General features: G+C 46.4%; 1 pseudogene; it reads left to right on the top strand.

Moving 5' to 3' along the window:
• The first annotated feature begins 9,557 nt into the window (after positions 1–9,557).
• Positions 9,558–11,332, top strand: LOC146785519 (serine/arginine-rich splicing factor 7 pseudogene; annotated as a pseudogene).
• The last annotated feature ends 1,490 nt before the right edge of the window (positions 11,333–12,822 follow it).

Raw genomic sequence — 12,822 nt, 5'->3', positions numbered from 1 at the left:
CACAAAACCTAAACATGCATGCATACGGACAAAAAAATGCCCGCACATGTGGACAGCCCAACGCCATTTTAATTAGCGCAGGGATGTGCGCGCGCCATTTTTGTGGCCCTATGCGTCGCTTTCCGTCCCTCTGCCGAGGCCCGCTTAGTCAGATAGGTGTGTTTAAAAATGTTTGAGTACATGCCATTTAAAAAAAAAAATAATCTTTTGTAGCCGAGACTTTTGTGTTACCATAGCATTGCTTGTTTTTTGGGGACAGGACTTCTGTGTGCGCAACTATTAGCAGTGCATAGTTACATTAGAGTTCCATACCCCCCCCCACTCCCAACCACCACCATCCCACAGAACTCAAAGCTCGCCCCACATCCCCGGGAACCCATTTTGTGAAGGGACTTGTTTGCAGGCAGCTGCGGCACCTTCAATCTATACCTCGCTGCACATGTGTGACTAAGTGCTTTCGAGTTGTGTGTGAGTGGAAAGCGTTCGGTAAACCACTAATGTTGTTATTATTATTGGGAAACTGTGACGGGTCGCAGACTCCTCGCACGCACAGCCGCACACGTCCCATAAAGACATCAGCACATGGTCTCTCTCCGGAAAGGCAGGCAGGCGCGCGTACAGTGTTCCCTGTTAGCTTCTTTACACAAAGCAGCCTCACAAGCAGCGCTTGGCCCATTATGCTTTGCTCTCTTATTTGATGAGACGTAATGAGATTAATTCGGAACTCCTTTTGACAGCTAATTACATTTTGTACATCCTCATATTTGCTGTGCGTGTGACATATTCGGCGCATTCACTTTCATTTTTTCTCTGCCCTCCTCTGTGAGCCTGTTAGTGTTGCTGCCTTTGAGGAATATAAAGTGGGTAGAGATCAAGGTGGTGGCAGCCATTTCACAGTGCTGTCAGCTGCTGCAGAACGCATCAATTAAGGCTGCCATATAAGCCTAGAGAGGTCCAACTTAGAAAGGACATTAGTTCACAGAAGGCCGGTACATTGTGGAGTCCGCCAGTACCTTTCTAAGACCCTCCTTCTCAGTTTAGAATGGAGAGAATTAGGGAGAAGGTAATTTAATGTTGTGGCCTTTATCTGCCGCCTCCTAAATCCAGCCCTTACGAGATAAAGTCCCAGAACTGCGAATAAACAGGTAAGCTGAAATTACTGGGGCCTTTTACGTAGGTTTTCACTGAGTGTGGAATTTCCCTCTCACATATAGCATCCGCTCTGAGCAAGTGGGAGATGTGAGCTATAGTGGCATAGAGGGTCCTGGTGAAGGTGGTGAGCGTGTTGCATACAGAGAAAGCTCCAGGGTTGCTAGGGGAGCATAGCTTGGGCCCCTCTTCCCTGGCCCAATGTTTTTACCAGCTGCGTTTTTGCACTAGGTAAAATTGGGCCTGGCTTTCCTGCACCTGGTAATTTCAGGTGCAGAGTTCTAGTCCCCCCCAGCTGCTCCATCCAACCTGTATTGGATCCCTCAGTATTACATTCAATCATGAGCTCTGTCACTGTCTAAAGGGAACCTGGAGCTTGAGATATGTTTGAAGTCCCTCTTTTCAATCACCTAGAAAATGGCCACCAGAACCGCAGCAATCTATGTTATTTGCCCCTAGATTAATTCTGCTCATACTCTAATCTAATCGTTTGATTACTAAGAAGCTTATTGTGCCCAATTTTCAAAATTTTTTGTAACTTTGGATCGAAAATTAAAACACCCATTCATTCAATTACCTATATTCCAGAAGGAAATTTGCAATATGCAATTTTTGTCTAGCTAAGGCCCCCACCCTATCTGTGAAGAGACTAAGGGGCATATTTACAAGGCTGTGATAGAAAATTATCGCCGCTTTTGGCCGAAAAGCGGCGATAATTTTATCACCTAATTAGCAAGGTCACGCTAACGCGTGAAACCTTGCATCAGCGCACCTATTCAAAATTTCAAATTTATTTATTAGGTTTTGGCTCTCAAGAGGGCCACATAAACATATGCAATACACAACAACAAATACACCGAAAATACAAGAATTTAAAAACAAAATTCAACCCGTCATAGCTATACATCAGAAAATCAATCTAACAAAGCCGGACAGACAAAATATCACCAGAGATATTAATAAATAGCTAAAAATCCTTTAAAAAAGTTAAAAATATAAGAACAGAACATTTCGTTCGGAGGACAATAAAGTGCATGAAGGAAATCCTTTAAAGTGACAATGCTAAGGCGGATACAAATTACTTTTAGCCATCGATTGCGCAAATTACGTAACATAGGACAAATCAATAATACATGCATACAGTCCTGGGTGTTCAGTTTACATAAATTGCACAAAGCAGAAGTGCCATGCCATTTAGATAGCAGTAGATTAAGTGGGATTAAATCATAGCGTAACAAAAACCAAAACCTACGTATCCCATGCGGTAGATTCCATAGGGCATAGGGTTGTGGCTGTTTCAACCTATAGGAGGAGATGAGAGGTTCCACATTCCTTTTATCACCAACTGATTTTTTATCGGAGAGGAAACAAAACTCCCACGAAGCCTCCTTGAGAACATGTTTTAACTGCGTGGAGGAGTAGGAGAATAGAACACTTTCATCAAGTTTCAGAATCTTTACAGCCCTTCTAAAGTTGCTTACGAGTTTAGAGAACTCTTTAAAATTGCCCAAAAGTTCATTTTTGAGGAGAACTCGCAGGGTGCCATCTCGCGCTCTAGCCAAACTGGCCACCCATCTTATTAGGGCGCATAGACCCTGAACCCAGGAACTCCTGAGTCCAAAGTCAAGCCTACAGGCGGCTAGTGGGCAAGCATTGTTTAGAGTCAAGAGGGATCTTAAGAGTTTCCCCTCAATCTTATGGCAGAAGTCCCAGTTTTTCACCTCTATTAATTCAATACCATACAAGATAGTTGCGGGGATTTTTACTCTAAAAACTTCTAGAAGACTGGAAAAGTGTCTTTTCCCCGTTGCCTGGTATAAGGACTTTAACCCATTGCCATGGGCAAGAGCTTTGCAGGAGCAGTGCTCTATATGGAGTTTCTCACTCATATTGGCCGAAAATATTTTTCCCAAAAAAGTATAGGAAGTTACGACCTCCAATCTATGCCCTCCAATAGCCCAACCGTAATTTGTCGAGCGGCACTTCTTCCTACCAGCTATACACATCACTTTACTTTTGGTAATATTAATCTTCATGTAGTGCTCACCAGCGAAGGCCTGTAGAGCCTGTAGCCGATTTGCAAGACCAATTGGAGTCAAGTCAAGAATCAGAACATCATCGGCATACATCAGGCAGGATATTGGAGTCCCTCCTATCATCGGGGCAATCCCCTCACTGGCCGACACGGCAGCAGGGAGGTCAGCCGTATATACGGAGAACAAAAGGGGTGCCAATAAGCAGCCTTGTTTAAGGCCATTCCGAGATGGTATTTTGGCCGAAAGCCCCCTTTCGCCGCCCATTAAGACCCTGCACCAGGTCTCAGTGTGCAGAGCCCGCACCAGTTCCAACAGGGGGGTAGGGACACCAAGCGTCGCCAGTTTTCTCCACAGCGTTCCACGATCTACTTTATCGAACGCTGTGGAGAAATCAATGAAGGCGGCATATACCACTCCTCCTCTCACCTGGACATATTTATCTGTGATCACCTGGAGGGCGGTCAGGTTATCTAGCGTACCATGCTCCCTTCGGAAACCAGTCTGTTCAAACGGCAAAATATTGCCATCCTCGACCCAATCAGAAAGAGATCTAAGGAGACATTTCGCAAAGACCTTTCCGATGGAGTCGAGGAGTGCAATCAGGCGGTAATTACTAGGGCTATCCCTTATACCCTTTTTAAAGATAGGGACCAAAATACTTCCTCTCCAGGACGCAGGAACAAATTTGGAGAGATGGCACGCCTTAAACAAGGGGTACAAAATTTTGCTCCAACTTAAGGGATCTTGTTTGAGGACCGTCATAGGAAGCTCATCCGGTCCCATGGCCCCAGAGGGCCGCATATTTTTTATAGCCGTCTCGATTTCCTTCTCTGAGGGAAGGAAAACCAGGTCTTCAGGGGCAGCATATATGGAATTATCAATACCTGTGGTCCCGTTCCCTGCGTAGAGCTCTCGGATATGAGAGGACCATACCTCTTCTGGTATAGGAATGGGGGTGGGGGTATGGCGCGTACCACATCCCTTCCCAATTATTGCCCAAAAGTCTTTAATATTACCATGTACAGCAGATTCCCTTAGTTTAATCCAAACTTCATCCTCCCTTTCCTTTTTAATTTTTTGCTTGAGTCTGCTTCTCTTTCTTTTTAACCTGGCAATTTCTTTCCCACGTTCCAGAACCCTTTCTAAATACTGTTCGCGAACTAATTTATTTATTTCCCTATTCAGGGTACGCAATGTATTGGGGACTACCTCTCCTTTCCTAGGGGGAACAGTTTTTTTTGCGTACAATAAAATCTTTCGCATAAATTCTTCAAAATAAACAAATTCGCTACCATTCCACTCGTTTATTACCATTAGGGTCTCGGCCAAAAGGTCCTGCACCCCATTAATGGCGGCAACGTTCCAGAAGCACCTTCCAGAAGAGGCATGGAAGGTAGCCTCGTTGCCATTAAGCGACCAAGACGCCGTATTCAAAGAATTTAAAGACATTGTTAAAAACAATATACTATGATCGCTGAGTGACGTAGGTATAATCTTTAGGTCCAGAATATGGGGAAACAGGCCATAGTCTGCTATAGCATAGTCCAAAATTGACGACCCAAAGGGGGATTTATGAGTATAATTAGCGGGGACGTCAGATGGAAATCTTCCATTTAAAATAATACCATCCCCAATCGCTAATTCTTTTAACAAAATCTTCCCTCTTTTATTTGTCACCAAGTTCTCAGGGAAAAGCGTCTGGGGAATAAAATGAACCTCTTCCTTAACTTTATTCCTGAAGAGTTTCAGACTAGCATTTGAAATTTTGCAATTTAGATCACCTACAAGCAAAATTACAGGGGAAGATGGGGAATTTTTTATCTGTTCAATATATCGGAGAACCTGCTGCAAACTATCATTAAAACGCTCCTCAGGGGGTATATACACATTAAAAATTACCATAGGATATTTTTTACCATTATGGAACAGATTTTCTAGAGTTATTGTGTGGAAAAGTCTACTAGGATCAATATAATGGGAGAATCTCCATTGCACTTTATTTGACAATAAGCAGGCAATCCCCCCCCTGGTATGCCCTTTCTTAGAGGGCGCAGCTGGTACTTCCAGGACATAAAAATCTTTTGATGGAGTTAGCATATCAATGCACCATGTTTCCTGAATGCACAATACATCCGCACCCAGAGAAGATAAAAAAGCAAGTTTCTCTGGGCAACTGTGGAATCCAGCCGCATTCCAGGAAATTATTTTTAATGCGGTGTTAAAGATGGTGAAACAATTTGGGGTTATCCTTTGTTTTTGTTGATAATGCACTATGGAGCCAATTCCACCGGTTATTATCATCTATGAGTGAAGAGTTCTCAGTTAGTGGAAGTGGCTTCACGTGCGAAACTGAGCGTTTTCCCCTAGAAACCCAAATTTTAAGGTCTCTAAGGGGAGAGGTTACCCCGTTTTGCTCACCACCCCCAAACCCCTGGTTACATAAAAGATTTGGCTTGCCTGGGTTGGAGATAGGGAGAATGTCGATGCCTAGGCGCTGAAAATTTTCAGCTTGTTCTAGTATCAAGTTTGTTATAATAGGCGAATAAAATTTCACCCGTATACTCAATACCCTACTTCCACCCAACAGAGACACCAGTTCTATGTCTCTAGATTGAATATGATAGAGATTTTCAACCTCACTAAAACGTTTGAGAAGCCAAGCTCTATTTAACAAAAGGTCAGTATCAAATAAAGGTACAAAATCTAATACACGTACGTCCACCGGGGCCTTAGTGATATTTACAGATCTGGCCGGAGGACAGTAATTTTCCGACTCTAGTGTTACAGCAAAGGGGGGGGCCAAAGGGTTAAGAGCCCCAGATGGATAAGAAATTGGCACTCCTAATGCGCTCCGTGAAGGAGAGCATGGGGGAGAGCCCCCTACTTGCGGTGTGGCTTCCTGAGTAAACAGACTACGTTGTTCGTTTTCCCCCTCTACAGAGGTTAAACTAGTTAAGTTCAAATCAATGTCCACATTTAAGGAAGTAGAAGAGGGCTCCACATTGATTTCATCATTCTCCCTTGCCGCTGAAATATTTTGGAAAATAATCCTCCGCTGCTTTTTCTTTCTGTATTTTCGAATTGGTTTCCTCTTGTTACCTTTATTAATTTTTTGTTTACCATTTTTTCCCCTTTCTTCTTTTACCTCCAGTTTATCGTCCAGGGATTCTTTTCCGCACTCAGGCACAAAAATAGGAAACAACTCCTGGACCACTTTAGGGCCAGGCAAAGGTTTATCCTCCTCCTCTATCTCCAGAACTGTGTTTTTGATGCAGTTGGGAGCTGCAGTAAGAGGCATATCCTTGTGAGGTTCCAGAGTAGGCGATTCAACCTTCCTATCCAGTTCCCCTCTAGTATCTCCGGTTTTCCCCTCGGACAAGTAATGCTCAGACTTGGGGGGAGAGGCCTTCCTCCTATCAGGCGATTTCTGCAGCAATGTCTTTAAAATGAGTGACTGATTCAAGAATACAGTCCGAGCTGCCTACAAATTTCCCCAAAAGCAGTAAGATTGAGGCAAGGAGTTGTTCCATAGCGATCATGAACTCAGAGATCGGCTTTTCTCGTACTTCCGCAGTGCAGCAATTATCCAAGAGATTAAGGTCAGGGCTCCTGGAAATATTTAACAAGTCGGATATTTCATGGCCATTTAACGAAGGGGTGCTACTATACAACAGTAACCCCGATGGGGTGGCACCCGCTGAAGCTTGAAACTGCTCCAAAGACTCCACTTTAGCTGGGCTTACGTAGCGTCCCCAAAGTTCCAGGTCATTAGATAGTGCAGATAAGTCACCCCCCAGCCTATCATTCATAGGTGATTGAGGGATCGGTGGTATATGCACTGGATCACCTACAGTCATCATTTTCCCCTCTGTGGAGTCCCGTAAGGGAGACCCCCCTACCATTGATTGTGGGGCCCCATGCTGTACCAGAGGCGGTTGGGGGTCTATGATGGCTGGTGAATGAAATTCCAGAGCTTTAGTATCTGATCTTTCTGGCGTGACAAGTTTGGATTTTTTTGGACCAGCTAGATCCCAAAGTTCAGGTAGTTGGCATTGACCTTTCAACGGTGGGTTATTCACTGATTTGTTTCTTGTGCGGGTGGTAGTTATTTTTCGGCCAGGTTTTTCTCCCACTACCCTTCCTGAGCGTAGGGTTTTAGACATTTTCCACACTAATAGACTTAATCAAAAAAAAAAAAAAAAAAAAAAAAAAAAAAAAAAAATGTAAATAAGTAAAACTGGTAAGAAATCTGGAGTGACGTCAGTCCCTGACCGGCCAAGTAAGTCCGAGATACAGTATAGCTATGACAGTACACAAATCATTCACAATCCTACGAAAGCGGACACAAGTTCAATGTGGCAGAAAAAAATGTAAATGACCGGGCCCAGCCCAGCCTACCTCGGTCACTGAGGGCCACAGAGGGCCCGGCGTCGCCCGCGCGCGTCCCGCGCGCGTCCCGCGATGCGCGGTCTTCCAGCGATAATGAAGGCAGGTGAAGGGGGCGTGGCGGCGAGATGTAGCTGGCCAGTAATCAGTTCTCAATTCTCAGAGGGGTGCCCTGGGCCCAGACCGCCCCCACCTCGTCCTCACTCGCGTTAGCTGTTATGTGGAGTGATGCACTGTGGGTATAGTAGTCCTCCCGGTGGGTGCACGACGAGGTGACTTCCTGCAATGTGGTCACTTGTTCATCGCATCAACACTGCAGCGTTTTCCGCTAGGGAGGTTAGTTTGGTTTGTATTTGTGCCCCGCCGCTATCACTCTATGTGCCACTCCTCCTCGGCTCCGCGGTAGCTATCTCCTCTTGCTCTCCTCCTCCCTTCTGTTTTCGTGTTTAACCAAACAGGTCCAAGCGAGGTCCGGGCAGCTCTTCCACAACCGCGACCCTCGCAGGTTTTTCCTCCGCTCTACCCCGCCGCTCCTCTGCTCACCTCGTGTCGCTCCTCATGGTTGCAGGGAGACCGGGAGTTGACAGTAACGGCAACGGCAGCGATGGTGGCAGGGAATCGCACCGCACAGGCACCAGCGGTCCGACAGTCCGCTGGCTCGTCGACTCCGCAGCAATGTCTGCTTGGATTGGCCAGGAAACAGCAGGCACAGTACCTCTCCTCTGCTAACCACCAAGTTCAGTACGTGCAGTCCACAGCTCATCAAGTTACACGCTTGTGAGCCATGAGTTTCTGCAGCAGTATGGCGCACCTATTCTTAACGCCCAGCTTTGCATCTCTAATGAGATGCAAAGTGGGCGTTCCTGACCTGACATGAGAAATGTCGCTAAGCGACATTTCTCCTATCATCAAGCCCCACTCTATGAAGCATAGCGGCCGGAAAAGTAGCGATAACCCCCTGTTATCGCTACTTCCCTTACGCCTGCTTCAGGACTGACTTAGCCATGATATCCTATGGAAGGTGGATATCATGCCTAAGTTTGTGAGTCCCTATCAACAAGCTAACTTTCGTGAGATTATCGCTGGGTTCCCAGCTATAATCTCACGTTAGGCAGTTAGCGCTAGGATTGTTATCGCTTTTGAGATAAGCGTTGCTAATAGCACGCTATCTCAGCGATAAAAATCCACGCTAGCCGGCGATAATTATGCTAGCGCTAAGTGATAATTATTGCCGGTTGTTGTCGATATGCCCCTAAACACTTTAAAAAAGCTTGACACCAAACAATTTAAAATGGTGTCTAGGTTTTACAGAAATGCTGCACCCTGTAGCTATTCCGCTTTGGAGATAATGTGGTGCAAAAAATGCCTCCAGGGATAGAAAAAGCATTGGCATAGCCAATAGGTCTGGCCTTTGGGACCTTAGATGTATTTAGTTATGCAGCACAATATCCTTACTGCTACAACATTAACTATTGCATGGCTAAACACTTATACGGTCCCAAAGGCGAGACCTATTGGCTATGCTAATGCTTAATAACTACAGGCCATTTAAGTGCCTAACATGCTTCTACAGACCTCCATTAAGTCACGCTCTTCGCAAAACTGCTGATCACCCTATAACATATGTTTTTCTCTATTCGGTTTGCTATCAACCTCTTAGGACAGCGACGACGAAGTGAGAAGCTGAGGTCATGAATCTATCCAGACTGAGCGGTGTACATGATGTATGTAACGCCATTAGGACAAAATAAAACCATTGACCTCGACGAACAGAAAAGCCGTCCATTTAGATTGTGCTGTAGTATTTGCATGTTCCCCACGATGTCCTCTGAGAACGTGGTGTCACAGCAGGAAAACGTTCCCCGGATTGGAACTCGCTCGCCATACTGGATTGTCTCGTTCTCTCCTTAACCTTCCACTTCCGCCCGCACCCCCTCCCCCCTCCTACTAACGTCCTGCACCGCTGGTCTAGTCTTTCTCTTTCGTTGTAGGCGGAAGCGGAAAAGGCGGGATGATGAGGAGGAGTGGCGCCGTGCAGTGAGGAAGAAGCTGGGCGCGCGTCCTCCATTCAGCTCGTGGGCCCCACTTTGTTCGCGTTCGAAGACCCACGAGGAGAGAGGCCCGAGTGGGAAGTCAGGCCCGCCGAGCACCGGCGCACGGACGAAAAACGAACCTCTCTCAGAAGGACACGGAGCGGAGAGCAGCCGCGCACAGGTGCGTGGACGACGAGACCAAGGCGGAGCTAAGGCCTACTGCTGACTAGACGAGCAACCGAAGCACGCGGAGCCACAACCCTTGAGAAAGAGAAGCGGCGCCGAGTGAGAGACACGGTAACGAACCGGTCGGAGCAGGTGATCGAGCGCGCGCTGAGCCGCACCATCTTACCAGACCCCCATGCGAAAGACCGACAAGGGCCTCGGTGAGCAGTCGAGCCTGCCACTGAAGAGGACTGAGGGTGCGCAGGGGCGGAGTCTAGGCCACAAGCCCTGAGGTAACGAGCAACGTCCGAGGCAGAGAGCGGGAAAGCGCTTCAGCCGTTGAGGGAGGAGGCAATCTCCTTGACGCCAGTGCGCCACCTACCTTGCCTCCGTTTGCTAACTCGAAAATAAACCGCGGTTCCTGGGCAGTAAACCTGGGCGGGATCTCAACAGGAAGCGGTGTTGGGAGCGTAGTTGACGACTTTAAGAGATCGGCGAACTGAAGCTGTGAGACAATAAAACAGACCTTGAAATTTAAAGCGGAAGAAGGGTCATGAGACTTTGAGACTGAGCAAGGGGTGACCCTAGATTTAGAAAAGAATAACAGACTGAGTGAAAAAAATTGATCGTGAAGAGGATCGAAGTAAGAAATCGGATCCAGTTTGGCCAAAAAATCGCGAGACTGTTGTGAGAGAGGAAAAAAGTTTGTAAATACGTTTCCGTAGGAGTGCAACATGTCACGTTTTGGGGGGCGCTATTCCAGAGATGAATTTGGATCCTCCAGCAGGCAGGGAGGGCGTGAACCGGATGGCGAACGCAAAGTGTTTGTGGGCAACCTGGCTGCTGGTGCTGGCAAGGGTGAGGTAGAGCGTGCCTTTCGTTACTATGGGCCCCTGAGGAGTGTCTGGATTGCTAGGAATCCACCTGGATTCGCCTTTGTGGAGTTTGAAGACCCGCGAGATGCTGAAGATGCAGTCCGTGGCCTGGATGGAAACAAGGAGATATGCGGCTCCCGTGTGCGAGTGGAGCTATCCTCTGGCCGACCCAGACGGTCTGGGTATGACCGACCTCCAGCCAGAGGCGGCTTCGATCCTTCCGACCGATGCTATGATTGTGGCGAAAGGGGTCATTATGCGTATGATTGCCACCGTTTCAGTGGCCGACGTAGGAGGAGCAGGTCCAGGTCTCGCTCCCATTCCCGTTCCCGAGGCAGCAGAAGGCGCTCCCGCTCACGCAGCAGGAGCCGTGGCAGGAGAACCAGGTCACCTTCTCCTCGCAGGTCCAGATCGTCTCCCCGCAGGTCCGGTTCGGCTAAGAGATCAAGATCTCGGTCGCGGTCTGGGGGTCGGGGAAGAAGCAGATCCGTTTCCAGGGGTAGAGGCCGGTCTGCCTCCCCTGCCAAGAGCCGATCACAATCCAGATCGCCAAGTCCACGGAAGTGATTCACCTCGCCCGTCATATCTTTCCAAACCCCTTCCAGCAGTGTAACTCCCACCCAAGAAACGAGTAGCGTTGTGTTAAATCGAATGTTTCGAATAAAGTTGTTTTTGTTTACATTATAAAGAGAATGGACCTCGTTTACCCCAGATAAGCTAGTTGCAGATAATACATCCACAGGGAAGTAGGCATGGCACATGGCTATACAGTGTCAGTGAGAAACTCACAACAAAAATGTGGCTGGTAGCATGCGTAAATTGTCCCCGTGTCACACCATGACATGTTTTGCAGCAATGGACATACCGGGGACATGATTATTAATTTTTTTTTTTTTAAACTGTAATTGGCGTACTCCATGTAGAGAAACCTGGCTTATTTGAAAGTTGTCCGTAATTTTGTCAGTGATGTAGTCTTTAGCAACTGCTCGTTCTTGTGGCACTGCGCCTACATTGGTCATCTACGGTGCATTCATAGGCCTTGCCCCCCCCCCCCCCCTAAATTTTGGATGAACACCAACAATTTGTCTTTTGGGCCAAAACATTACTTCCGTGGCGGTGATTCTGGGTTGTGACTGAGCAAGTCTTGGATGGTGCTTGTGGCTCAAGGCCGGATTTCCTAGCAGTTTATGGGCATGGTAGGCATTGATCATTGTGGTCTTTAACTGTTATGTGGTCTCATCTCCTTTGCGAGGCCGGGTTATGGGGTGGACTTGTTAGAAATATATACTTGTTGTTTATTGCATGCTGTTGGAAGCAGTTCTTCTTTATTTTCTGCTGTGGTTGTTGACTAAGACAATGACCATGTTTTTCACTGTAACTGTAGTGGAGTCAAATTCTGGACACCGCGAGTAAGGGGTTACTGTTGTGAATGGGGCTTTAGTTCTTTTGGCACTGCTAGTAGGGGAACATGAGGTTAGTTACTGTTAAGCTTTGGAAGCTGTTCATTTGACGGTGGAGTGGTTAATGGACAGTAGAACGTATGGACAGGCTAGAGGCTATTGGAGTCTATGCCACAGATTAAGGAGCAAGTCATCAGAGCTCTTTGAACTTTGTAACTGAAGAGCCAGTTGACAGTTATGTTATGGTAGAACTTTTAGGTCCAGTATCTGTTTGACAAGGAAGATCAAGAAAAAATGTATTACACATTGAATCAACAATTCTGAATATTCGTTATCTAGAAATCTGAATGAAAAGACGTCTCTTGTATGAAACCTAACAATAAACCCCTCTTTTAGCTTACCTCCACCCCTAATGAGTGCCCTAACTTAATGTTAAACCCAAAACTGAATACATATGAGGCCATGTATGTTAACCAAAACCTCAACCGCAGTCTTAACATTGACCCGAACTTTTAAATAAACCTCTCTAAACCTAATCATGTAACACTGACGTATCGTAATTTAATTATGTTTAGTGTGAATTGGATTTTTCATTTTCTAATTTGCTTGCTTCTTATTCATTGGCTTACCTTGTATGTATTTTCCATGGTGCATAACTCCCTAACATAATGTTGATTGCCTGATTATCCATTTTCTTCTCACAACTGGGGAACTATTTTTCTTCACGTGCTCTTTGAGAGTGCTTGTATTGTCCAGTTCTCCCTCATGTGTTGCTTAC

Source organism: Triturus cristatus, chromosome 11 (genome assembly GCF_964204655.1).
Source record: "Triturus cristatus chromosome 11, aTriCri1.1, whole genome shotgun sequence".
NCBI classification, from domain to species: domain Eukaryota; kingdom Metazoa; phylum Chordata; class Amphibia; order Caudata; family Salamandridae; genus Triturus; species Triturus cristatus.
Note: the sequence above shows the minus strand (reverse complement) of the source record. Positions and strands in the feature narration are given on the sequence as shown.